The sequence below is a fragment of the Triturus cristatus genome, chromosome 9 (assembly GCF_964204655.1).
Source record: "Triturus cristatus chromosome 9, aTriCri1.1, whole genome shotgun sequence".
Taxonomy (NCBI): Eukaryota; Metazoa; Chordata; class Amphibia; order Caudata; family Salamandridae; genus Triturus; species Triturus cristatus.
This window is the reverse complement of record NC_140592.1, coordinates 323,167,486-323,180,262: the sequence shown is the minus strand read 5'-3', so window position 1 is coordinate 323,180,262 and position 12,777 is coordinate 323,167,486. Positions and strand designations below refer to the sequence as shown.

General features: G+C 42.2%; 1 protein-coding gene across 2 annotated transcripts in view; it reads right to left on the bottom strand.

The window, feature by feature from the left end:
* MST1 (macrophage stimulating 1) overlaps positions 1 to 12,777 on the bottom strand; it is a 272,117-nt gene that overhangs the window by 239,314 nt on the left and 20,026 nt on the right. The window lies entirely within an intron of this gene.

The following is a 12,777-nucleotide window of genomic DNA, read 5'->3' as shown; positions in this document are numbered from 1 at the left end:
CAGCCTCATTCCAGAAGGCTGTCTTGCCTACCGAAGAAATCCCTGTGGTTACAATGCCGCTGCAAAATCAAACAAGGAGTGTCCGGCGTCACTTTTGCGGATCACCTTGCATTCAGAAACTCCATTCGTTGCCCGAGCATCCAAAGGGCAGGCCACACTATGTTCGGTAGAAGCGCGGATCGCCTCCAACATCCAGCTAAGTGTACTGGCTGTGTGCCTGCCACATACCGTTTATCTTTGAGTTTCGTAGCCTTGTGTTTTGTCAAGAGCGTATTGCATGTTTCTTGGTTATATTACTGCTTCATGAATGCTCAATGTGGGATAAAGAAAGACAGAACCATATAGGACACCTTGTTAACAATGAGAAGGATCACTGCTCTGCATAGCTTGATATGAGTGACGAATAGTAACTCCTTCCAGACACTGCATAAATGTTTTAGATGTCTCTACTATGCATGTGACTGACTCCTTACATTTATATGTATGAAGATATAGATGTATATACACTGTGCGAGTGGCCAGGGGAACGCATAGTTAATGTGCCCTGTCTCTCTCGGATTACTACAGGTTACGCATCTGTGGTGGTGACTTCTAGCAGATGTGTCCCTCAGACAGAAGCCTGAAGAACCAGCAAGGGTGGTTCCTGCCAGGTACAGATGGTTACCAGTTCGTTATTTGTTGTTTTATCCACTGCCCCATAACCTGGGTGCACAGCTTGGGGAACAGAGATATCTGTTCTCCGATCGAACACCAAGGGGAGTGGTCAGACTTACTTCGTACCATCGCCCCCATCAGCAAGCCAAGCCAGATTGGTGTGTTTACTCCTATAGTATTAACTAGCTTCACAGTTCTGACAGTGGGCCCACGCCACTCTCGTTATGGGGCAGGGTAGAGGCAGTTCGGATGGTGACGCTGCCGCGAAACACCTGCATCCTCTGTATTCTGCATCTACTGGTCCCACTTTCATTGCTGCGATCCGTGGATCAGAGCATACGGTCTTTTGTTTGGGGAAATCCCCATTCCCAGTTAGCCAGTAGCAAACTCCTAGCTCACCGATCTTGTGGAGGCCTGGACCACCCCTCGGTTGAGCATTACGCTCGGACCCTTGCATGCTTCCCAGGACTCCCCCCTGTGTGTGTTGATGGAGTGCACCCTGCTTAGTTGCCTGCAGGGACTGCTCCTACTCTACAGGAGTGCCACACCCATGCAGAGCCCCACCAACCAAATGCTGCAAACCATGATCAAATCATGGTGGCAGGCCCACCGACTCTTTGGAATGGATCTCCTTCTTCACGATCATGAACTGTTATGGGGAAACTCTGGCAGCAGTATAGGTGGTGAGATTGTTGAACTTTGAGGCATGGCGTTCTGCGGGCAACTACAGCCTGAATATATACGTTTAGTACACATGCTTTACATCACATACCATTACAACGCGGTCGTTACAACAACAGCGTTGTTACAACGCAAACCATTACATCGCAAGTCATTACAACGACTTGCTGTAGGGGGCGCGCTGGACTTAGGAATAGTATAATTTACTATTCCTACTCCAGTTTGTGCAACAGCAGGGAAGGTGTTGGATTGTAAATCCAACACCTTCTGCCCCCTATAACAAGTCGTTGTAACGACTTGCAATGTAATTGTTCGCGTTGTAACAATGCAGTCGTTGTAACGACCGCGCTGTAATGGCATGCAATGTAAAAGCATGCGATCTAAAGGCTGTTTCCCCTACAGCCTCCATCAAGTCCTCGAACAGGGCGCTCTTAAATCCATTGCGGCCCTCTGCCAAGAATTCTGTCTTCCATTCCATCAGTGCCGGTGATATCTGCAGCTCTGACATTGCCTCAACCATCACCTAGGTATGCGCCCCTGGGTCCTCCAGCCCTTCCTTGTTGTTTCCTACCTTAGAACGTGTGGTCGCCTCTGAAGGGTGATGTCTGGCTTTTATAGCCTCTTGAGCCGCCATCTTTTCTACCTACATCCTCTAAATAACCTCTGTATCAAATGGCAAACCAGATTCCAAACAGAATATGAACCAGAGGATTGGGCGGACCTTCTGAAGGCATTGATCATGGAGCCAGGGGAGAGGGGGGGTCCGTTGCCACCACGCTGAGGGAGACCCTACCAATCACGTCTCCCTGCCTCGTCCCCCGATTCTTCTACATGTTCTAGAGGCCTTCCCTCATCACTCTCAATACACATCTCAGATATATGTTATCCTCGAGGAGGAAGGAGAATTAGCGTTCTGTTAGTTTCTGTACCCACTCCTTTTGCGGTACCTAAGAATTCCAACTGCTGCTGACATAAGCAGAACACCAACAAAAAGCAGCAAGGGAACTCGTACCAACAATTTCATTTCTATACATCTTGGATTCACAGTAACATTAACACAGTGCCCCAAATGCGACTAATTAGGTGGTTTTGCAGAGGATGTATTTGCTGTGTAAGTGGGATACGTTTGTTTAGGGCCCCCTTGTGATTGATACATTTTAGACTTGAAAAGTGCAGCAGTCAAACCCCATTATTCTACCAATGATTTCCTCACTGCAGCCTTGAGCTTTTTAACTCTTCTGGTACCTGAACCAAATCCTGTCATCCTTGGACTGTACTGGCCAGTTCCACAGCCTGTCATGAGGAAAGTGGATTAAACGGTCTGCTGCTTTTCCCTACTTGTGTGCTGAGGGAGACACAATGCTTGAAGATTTTGTGGGGCTAGTTAGCTCTGAGAACACAAGATGACCCAGACACTGAAACAGGTCACTCCTTTTGTACAAGATATGGGAAAGCGGCTGAGTAGACTCACTGAAGCAGTGATGAGTTCAAGGAATGGTCATTTGTAGACCAGTCTGTAAAGGCTCATAACACTAAATGCTGCTATGTCTTGATCGACCATGCCAACTTCACTTGGTCCTAGAGGAACAAGGGAACCGGGCTCTTGAAACCTCCAACGTATTCCCACATGTCTGTTCTCAAGTGGCAGCAAACATGTCAAATGTTGCAATAACAACACAAACGGTGTGAATCTACCAGAATAATTGACCACTCGCCTGCCTCATCAACCTGTGTGAACATTCTGGGTGGGCCATGGTCTTCAAAAGAATAATCTTGGCAAGCAGGGGTCCTCTAATAGATACATGAGATAAAAAATGGCTATTTTAAATGTGACTTCTATACTTTCAATGTAATTGGCTCAGTACGAAGTAAGGGACAAAATATTTAAAAGAGACTTGATGTTTTGGACACTCATTTGCCATCTCACCAAATTTTGGGCCCCCTTTTCCTTTTTTGCTTTTCCCCCAGGTGCTTAGTTATTAATTCTCTTTAATATTTTATTACATTGGTGTGTAACTTACATGCATTACTCTTTGACTGGATTGTGGATTATTTTCTTTTGCATGCCTTTATCCAAGAAAGACTTTCTAAGAAAAGGACTTCATGGCATGCCTTTTTGTGTTGGGAGTAAGTTTATAAAATTTTAGTTATAGAAGAAGGCAAGCTACAACTGGCTGTCTGCAAATGTGAAAAAATTACATATCCACAGCTTTGTCAGAGGAAAAAAGGGAAAAGTGTACAAAAGAAACAGAACCAGATTCCCATGAAAACAACAGGGTAACCTATGAGATGGGCATGCTGTTTGGATTTAGTTTAAGCACGCTGTTGTGAGAGTCTTATTTTTGGGCACGTTTTTTTTCCAGCCCCTTTGAGGTGGGTCATCAGGAGGAGGAGGAGTAATAAGTTCTTATGAGAATGGACCAGGGATCTGGCCTCATCATATTTCAGATTTAGTCCTAAATGTACGGTAGTACAATTAGTGTAAAAGGTGGACAGCACTACTTAACGCTGATCCCATACGTTCATTGAAGTCAATGGAGTGATAGGATGGCTTCCTATAGGTGATTTGTTGCTGGAGTAGACCATGATTCTTACGTGGTTCCCCAGAATTGGGGATAAAACCTGTGAATGGGTGTCCAAGATGGGTAAAAAGTGTACACTGGGAGTGCTTTTATTACCTGCCTATAATTTTGGGGGGCAGTTTTTAGGTATAACTCTAAATCATAAATAAGAGGATCTGGATGATGAAGAACTGCCGGAGGCTAGAAGAAGCAGGACGATTGCCACAAGATCAGAACAGTAAGTAGGCAAGTGTGTTGGAATATCTTTTTTCAAAACTTTTTATTGATATTTTACCAACACAACAATATGCAGTGTACATATGTAGCTTTATAGTATCCGAAAACTTACAAGTGTGTTGGATTATTTAAGGTGCACCAAGATCCTAAATTCAACAGTGTAGAAGGAAGAGGAAGCCCCTGCTAGCAAAAAAGTGTGTTGCTAGTAGGGCCCCCTCATTTGGTTAGACCGAGCATTTCCCCACAAAAGAAATGATCCAGGTATTAGGAAGTTTGGCCATGGAAATACATTCTACAAAACTCTTCATACTTGTATTTCTTTTAAACAGTCCATGAGTGCAAAGTGTGAGAGGGTTATGGTTAAAGCAGTGTTGAGTCTGTCCCTCAAGAGGAGTACAACCCACAGGCTACGATATGGTTCCCAGTACCAATTAGGTGACCCCACTTAAAAAAATTACCCTGGCTTTACATGACACACAGATGGCCCAGTATTTACACTTGGGTGAGCTCCAAAAAAGCACATTACTCAACTGCAGAGAGTTTCTCTCAAAATGGTTCTAAATAATACCTGAGACTTTATAATTTACTGACAAATGGGGCTAGAAGATGCACCATATGGCCCCACTGTTTTACAGTTTTGTCTGGTGAGAACCGCTCACAGCCTCCTAGAGTGGGTCAGACTCCCATGCTTCACTTAAATGGTTTTTATTTAAGGTTCATAGAGAAGTATATTATTGAGTTGGTCATTTTCTCAATTTCTTATTTCAGAACAGCCTATCTGTAGGTAAAATTAAATTCAAAGCTGGAGTATATGTACGATATCACGGACAGGATAAACCAGTGTTCAACGTTGGCATTCTCATCTACCTCACTAAATGGGAAGAAATGTCTCCCTAAAAAGGAAAGAAACACACATTCCACCAACATACTAACAAAACAAAAATAAGTTAAAATGCGCTCACCGTGCCTGCTAAGCCCCTGAACCTCTTTTAGTTTTGAACCTTTCACAGCAGTGAAGAGACACAATACACTAGCTACCTGCAACAAACTGTGTAGTTAGATTGGGTTTTTGGTTGAGGGGGGTGTTAACCCTTCTCAAGCAACAACTTTAAACATGTGTCAAGGTAAGAAAGGGACTATTGACCACAGGAAATATGTTTAAAGTGGGTATATAGGTGGCTGAATTCTGCAAATACATTTGTCACAGACGTCAACATTGTGACCAAGAGGAATAAGATAATGTGAACTGCGCTTATAACTCTTTGATAAAGATACTATGGGAAGAGGGTTTCATAGCCAAGAAGCATTTTAACAAAAAAAACAAAAAAGCATCCAATGTGAGGATGAGCAATTGGAAGATCTTATGAAAGACCATGTTTAAGTTTTTGCATAAAGGGCAAGAAACAAAAAGGACCCCATGGTGTAGAAGACAATTCCGAAATAACTATTCAAAAAGGTATACGCAGAAAACGGTTAAGGAAGCCCCTGAAAGTTCCATCAACAACGTCCAGAAATCAAACAAACCTTTTCAAAAAGAAAAATCTTTACAAATAAAAAGCAAATGAAAAAATAGAATTCTGGATTAAGCTTCCGGAAGCAATTAATTTAAAAAGTCCTGGAAATCATAGGCAATTGTGGTATATGGCATCTTTAGCGTCCTGTTTGTCTGGCGTTGGGATATCTCAGATCATGGGGCCCGACAGGCAGAGGTTGATGAGGGGTTGCCGTGGGCACACTGACAGGGGGGGGTGGGGGTAGAGAGGATGGTGGGTGGGGAACCTAAGGCGGGAACATAGCAGAGTTGATTTCTCCTAACGTGTACTTCGATGGTTGGGTCCTTTTATGATGCTATTGTGTGTAGTATTGGTCTTTAGGATTATTGTTTTGAAAATTCAATAAAAATCTTTACATAAAAAACAATATGGCATCTTTAGCCACAAGAGAAATTACAATTTCAAGTCCAGGAAATGGCAATACTTTATATATGAAATATATGTAGTAGAAAATGCTCCTTATGTTGCATCGGATTTGGTTTGAAACTCAGCTCCATATACAATAATCCAAGAGGACACTGCTAAATTAATGAAAGTTTGTTGACCATCTCGTTTTCACAAGGCCAAATGGAATCTCCCTGGCAGCAACATGTAGATTACTGGAGCCATGTTGATATCATTGTTTAACACCGTACTTTTTATGAGGCAAATTCTCCCATCTTGGAAAAGATCCCTTCTTCAATAAACATAAACACGAGGACCAAGATCGGACTCTAGTGGCTATTGCTTGATTTTATAACTTGATGTGGATAGAAAAATATTTGCGAAACATCATTTAACCTTTTACCGAAGGGAGCCTTGGAGCACAAGATTTTAAAATGTCATCAAAATTGTTTCAGATGCAATTGTTCAAACATCTGCAATATAATGATGCAATTCATCTAGGCAAATAAGGAGATAACAGTAAAAGGCAAGAATGTATATAATGGTTACATACATTATTCAACTGCTTTGACAGTACATAGGAATACGGAACGGCCAAACTAACGTTATGGGAAATCGACCGTACTCTCATTATTAATTAATTTGTAACGTGCATGAATAATCCCCGAAGGGATATCTCGGCGCGTCTAGGATCAGAAATGCAGGAAAAAAGGCCTAAAAGTTTAAAATAATTCGGTTTTTAATAATTTCCTAAAATTGTAATGGGCAGTGCATTCTCGTAGGTGTTGGGGAAGTTTGTTCCAAATAACAGAAAAAGCGCGGCCACCTGAACGTGTTCTCTTAATGCGTGGTATAGTAAAAAGAGACTTATTTGTAGATCTCAAAGACCTTATAGGACGATAGAAGATAGGTTTTTCTGTCAAGTAACTAGGCCCATTGCCATGGAGCGCTTTGTGCACTAGGCAACAGATTTTGAAGGTGATACGTTTCCGCACTGGCAACCAGTGTAGTGCACGTAATAAAGAGACCGATGCAGATCTCGCTGGTAGATTGTGAATTAGACAAGCCGCTGTATTTTGTACTACCTGGAGCCTGTCCAGGAGGGACTTGTTAGCTGCCGCCAGCAGAGCATTTCCATAGTCGAGGGGGCTAATCACCAGAGCCTGGACTAGGGTCTTGCGTGCTGCCAATGGGAGCATTGGAAAAGCTCTTCATAGTAGCCTCATAATATAAAAGCAGGAGCCAGTGATGGATGCCACTTGTTCTTTCATGGCTAACTTCTGATCAAGTTTTATACCTACATTTTTCACCTATTTGTGGAACTACTGAGGAAATATGAATTTTTATGATCAATTGTGTCCCCTATCTTAGACCCCAACGGCTCCATGTACGTGCTACAAGTACATGTATGTTCCCTCCACTTCCAGCTATGAAGACGCAAATACATATGCGTCCAACGTCAACATGTCCTCTTTCAGATCCACCATGAATGGGTCAAATATTCCGTTCCTAAGTATGCCTTGCCACCGACTTTATATGGTGCACCTTTCACGTTTTTCAGCTCTGGCAAGTAGGCCCTGAATTCTGCCATCGAGTCTTTTCCTGCCTTCTGCCTCTGAATGCTCCAGACCGGATTTGCATCTGTATCCATGACCTTTGTCTTACTCCCTGCGCGGCTAACGGTGCCTGGCTCGGCCTGTTGCCTGCCAAGACTGTATTCAGCCTTCAAGTTATCTGCTCCGCTCCTCGACCAATACATTCCTGTCTAGTAGTTTAGGTAAACATCCTTCCAGCTACAGAGCAAAGGGCCCGGTCTCACTGTCTCCGTGCAAGTAATTCATAGCTCCTGTTACCATGGTAGGCCCATGCCCCTCGCATCTCATGTAGACACGTAGACGCTTATACACGCACTAGCAGCCAGTATAGAATAGCCTCTGCTTGAGGGACCTTTCCTTCCAGATAATACAGTTCCTTAAACACAAGATATTAGATACGATTTGGGATTAGGTTGTTCTGACATCCCAGACTTCTGTCTCCTCATGTAGGGCTAAATGTCAAGTCCCTTTCACCCTCCAGTTACACGTCAATCACACGTCATGCTACTGCGCGCGCACCTCCGCCATATCTTTTCTGCTGACATTACAGGATTCTCTTATGGATCCACCCACTTGTGTCATCCTCTTAATGACGTTTCTAGTACACGCCCTTATGCACGCCAATTGTAACGCCTTTTCCATTACGTATGTGTATTCTTATCTCTCTTCTCAGCTGTTACGCCTTCTGCATCTGCTTTTACTGTAATGCATTGACTATAAATATGATGACCTGTCAATAAAGTATTGCTCTATCCATTCCCGAACCTTCGTGGTGAAGGAATCCGATTGCCTGGTTCGAACCAATTCCTTTGTAAGGAATAAAACCCCTTTTTAAACCTCGAATACCACGGATTCTGCCTCTTATTTTTCTGAGTTATTCTTATTAGACTTTACCGCATAAAAAATAGTACAGGTAATTTAAATATTTACCACACTACAGAGACACCAGGGTTCAAATGAAATCGTCAGATGGGAATACTTTAACAGACAATTTAAAGGCAACAGTTTAAAACGGGGATGTGTCCCTGTACACCTTCTGTTTTCACTTTATATTGCTGATGTGCGAGACACAATGAAAGATAGTAATCGGGATGCCCCAACATTTGGAAATACACGTTGGTTATTTAGCATACTCCAGTAATTCGATCTTCCATACAAAATCGTTTACAACTGCTATATCGACTACAAGACTTAAATAATCTGAGCAAACAAGATAAACCACAAAAAAACAAAATGTATGTATTACCACGAAGTTTAGCTGGGTACTGGAAAACAAAAGAATTGAGCAAATTGGACATTACACTTAGTTATGAGTACAATTAGACAAGAAACTGAACTGGAACACACACATGTTTACCGAGTAAAAGGGATGATGGTTCTTTGGCAATTAAAAGTTTCTTAAGAAAATTCGGCAAGGGGCATGGGACCAACTACTGCAGACGCAACAGCCAAGCAAGTTCCCCGGGTTTTATATGACACATAGGCCTTTTACAGGCCATATTTAAACTTGAGGAACTATTTTTTAAGAATATTTAGAGTATTTTAGACCCAAGATCATCTATTCCACGGTGGCATCTAAAAGTTTAATTGGGCCTGCCCTCATTGATTGCATAAAATAACATTAATATAATCAATTACTGTTGTGATTGCATGACCTCAAGATGAGGAAACATTAAAAAAAAAAAAGTTATTACATCAACTGGAAACTTTCAATTCTTAGTCAATCAACTCTTTACCAACTGAATATACCTTAACACCAATTGGTATATTTTCTATTATGTGCTATATGGAATACATCAAATTTGCAACATGTGTATCTGTGAACTAGAGTAAATTGGTAGAATTAATTTACCAGCAAAAGAAGTCACTAATTTATTGATCTTGGCATGCCTCACCTTCACCTTGCATGCGGTAAATGAAGACGCGGTCATTCTTCCTGGGGTGGTGAGGTCGCAATCGTCTTTGCAGGACTGCGGAAGTAAAAATAGCAGCCACTGCCAAACGTTGCCGCTGGCAGACATCTCCCTACACCTCATCCTCTGGAGGCTTATTGGTGCTGTACTGAAACTACAGCTATGCCTCATACAAAGCCTAAATTCGGGCAGGAGATCAAATGGGAAGGGTGGATATTCAAGGCACACTCCATGCTCAGTGTTCCCCTGGGCCAGCCCTTGGTAATTCTTTATATGACAATGAGCAATCTGCAGTAGCTTTTGGGCTGTGCGGGACTGGAACAAGCTGACCTGAACATGCACAATGTAGACAAAGTGTCCCACAGCTTACCTTGGCCACGGGCCACTCAGCCAACCTCAGCATGCTCATTATTACAGGGTTGGTCATTATTTCTAGATTAGCACACATTCTTTGCAGCTTTTTCCCCGGGTATTTGGCAGAAATCAGACCATTCTCAAGATAGACCGGTCTTACAGCAGAGCTGTGTGTCATATGTCACAAACTTGTGAATTCTCTTAAAATAAATAGAGAACAATCATTCAGTGTACTTATCTGGAGGGAACAGAGTTATTAATCACAGAACACATCTATACATAGGAAATGCTTCACCCAGGGCACGCATATGAACACAAGACATAATTGATACAAAATAGCTACTACTCGCTGGCCTAAATCAATAGCATACACAGTACGTTTCATCGGGTAACACACATCACCCAGGCCAATAGCTTCAGCAACAGATTTAGCCCCCTGGTTACACAACGTAACAGGTCATATCAAGTGTTGTTTTTTTAACAGAGTTTTCTCCTAGAGAGCACAATCTTATGCTTTCAGTGGACTCTCTCAAGCAGCAGGTAACCCACAAAGGTTATACACCCTGATACCAGACATGCAGAGCAAACAATCTCGGTCACAAATAACTTCCCTGGTCGAGACCTTACATAACATTGTTATTCACAGGTCTCTCAGATGATACAGCAGACATGTCTTAAGTCAAACATCTTCCTAAACTGCAAATATCGATAGCAAGACAATCCCTTCAAATTCTCAGATTCTGCAGCTTTGCTGGTTGAAGACCTGAGCTGTAGCTATATATGTAAGCCCATCCAGTGCAACACTCTTAACTACTACACAATGAATTACTGCCCTTCTAACATGGAATAAATAATAACAAAAAAACACACACAAAAGTCGAAATATAAAGCAACAGTCTTCTTTCAAAGAAGAAGGATTTAATCTGCAACCTCAATAAAAAGCATACAAATTCTCGAATGCCAATTCATCACAGAGCCAAAGGTATCGGAAGTGATATCAAACTCCCCTTTGACCATTGATGACATCACATGGTTTACCCCTTGTTCCACCCTTAGTCCTTTTCAATGCCTCCTGCTTACTGCTGATGCACTATGGGCTGGCAAATAGTGCAAGTTATGGGATGTACACAGGGTTAGTTGATAACTGTGCACCCTAGGTTCCTTTCACTGCATTTGTGATCCAGGATGCCCTGGGAAGCCGGAATAGCACTAGGGGCAACAGAAAGTTAGTCAGGGCCAGTAACTACTAACCGTGATCGCCATTACTGTGGTCCATCAAGTCATTTTGAATGTAAACTTTAAGGTTTGTGGCATTTCCAGGGTAGGACTGGCCTATAGGGCAACTAAGCAGCGCCCGTTGACAGGTCTGCGTGTGGGCGTTTTTTTGGTTCAGTTTGTGGACCTGTTTTATGGTTTGCAGGGCCGATTTCTACTGTTAATTTCCCTGATATTAAAACAAAAATTGCCTGCCTCAAGCTCAAATCAATTGCCTCTTCCATACCTTGCAAAAAAACACGTATGCAGCATGTCTTTACAAGTTCAAAATTGCCACAATGTTCAAACATGGGCCACTTTTTAGCTTTAAAATTCACTATTGGGGGGCATTTTTATTTTGGTGACAGGGCCTATTTTCTGTCCCAGTTCGACCCTGGGTATTTCTATAGCTAAAGGGCAACTGAGAATAGTAGAGGGACGAAGCAAGTATAGAAGTTTCAACGAGTGATAAGAGAGGTGGACGGTTAATATTTAGTTTTTTGTAATTTATTTATTATTTTCAAATACGTAAGTATTTAAAACAGAGAAAAAGACACAATCACATCATGACCTTATATACAGTAGGGGAGAGATTTGTCAAGCATCTAAGCAGCTACAATTTCACATCCTGACATTATAACCTGTAAGAGGGAGAACAAGTATTTAATCAACCGGCAGCACATATCTTGTAACAAGTACCTAGTGTAGAAATGGGAGACATTGCAGTAACTGTAGGGGACAAAGTGGCCGTGGATCCCTAATGCTAGTGATGGACTTTAAAGCATGCATGTACGTGGAATGGTAATAACAGGGTGTTGCATTCCATGTCCATATGGGTTATTGTCTTGTGATGGGTGAGGCTGTGTTCTTTAAAGAGATGCATTTCAACTCTTTCCAAAACTGGAGCAAAGTTGGTGGCTGCTATGCTTTCCCCATCAAATGTATTTTCCACTCTCTGAATACCACAAGCTGGGGTTAAAATTAAAAATTGACGAATTCCATACCACTTCTCTAAATAAATAACAACAACAAAAACACGTGATTTCTCATCGACTCATCTTCGATTGCGTGTGCACCTTCATGACTCTGGAGTGATAGAATAAAAAAATGGCTTGTGAATGAGAGGCATTATCGCAATCTTACAAAGTCTTACAAGTAGTCGAATATGCGGTGTTGCCTCATGAAAGGGGGGAAATGCTGGTCATACAGGCCCAGCAGGCCTAAAATACAGTATACATGTACGTTGGAATGCGTATTCTCTTTGTCCAGTGTGAGTAAGGTTACCAGTTGGATCTAGCTCACCAAGAATAATTTATCTTCCGCAAATCAGTTTAATTTAAATTTTATCTACAACTGAAACAACGCAGGTGAGCCAGGACTACAGCTCCTATATGTACTGAAAAAACACGGACTAGAGCAGCGCATCAGAGTGAACCTGGGCAACTTGGCAGCGAAGTTCGGGTTAGAACAGAGAGTCTCTGATGACACCGAGTCATGGAGACGTACGAGGGAGGAAGAATGAATTCCCTGAGGTAAAAAGTGTTTTTTTTTATTTTTTTTATTAACAAGTGACAAAAATCCCATCACCGAC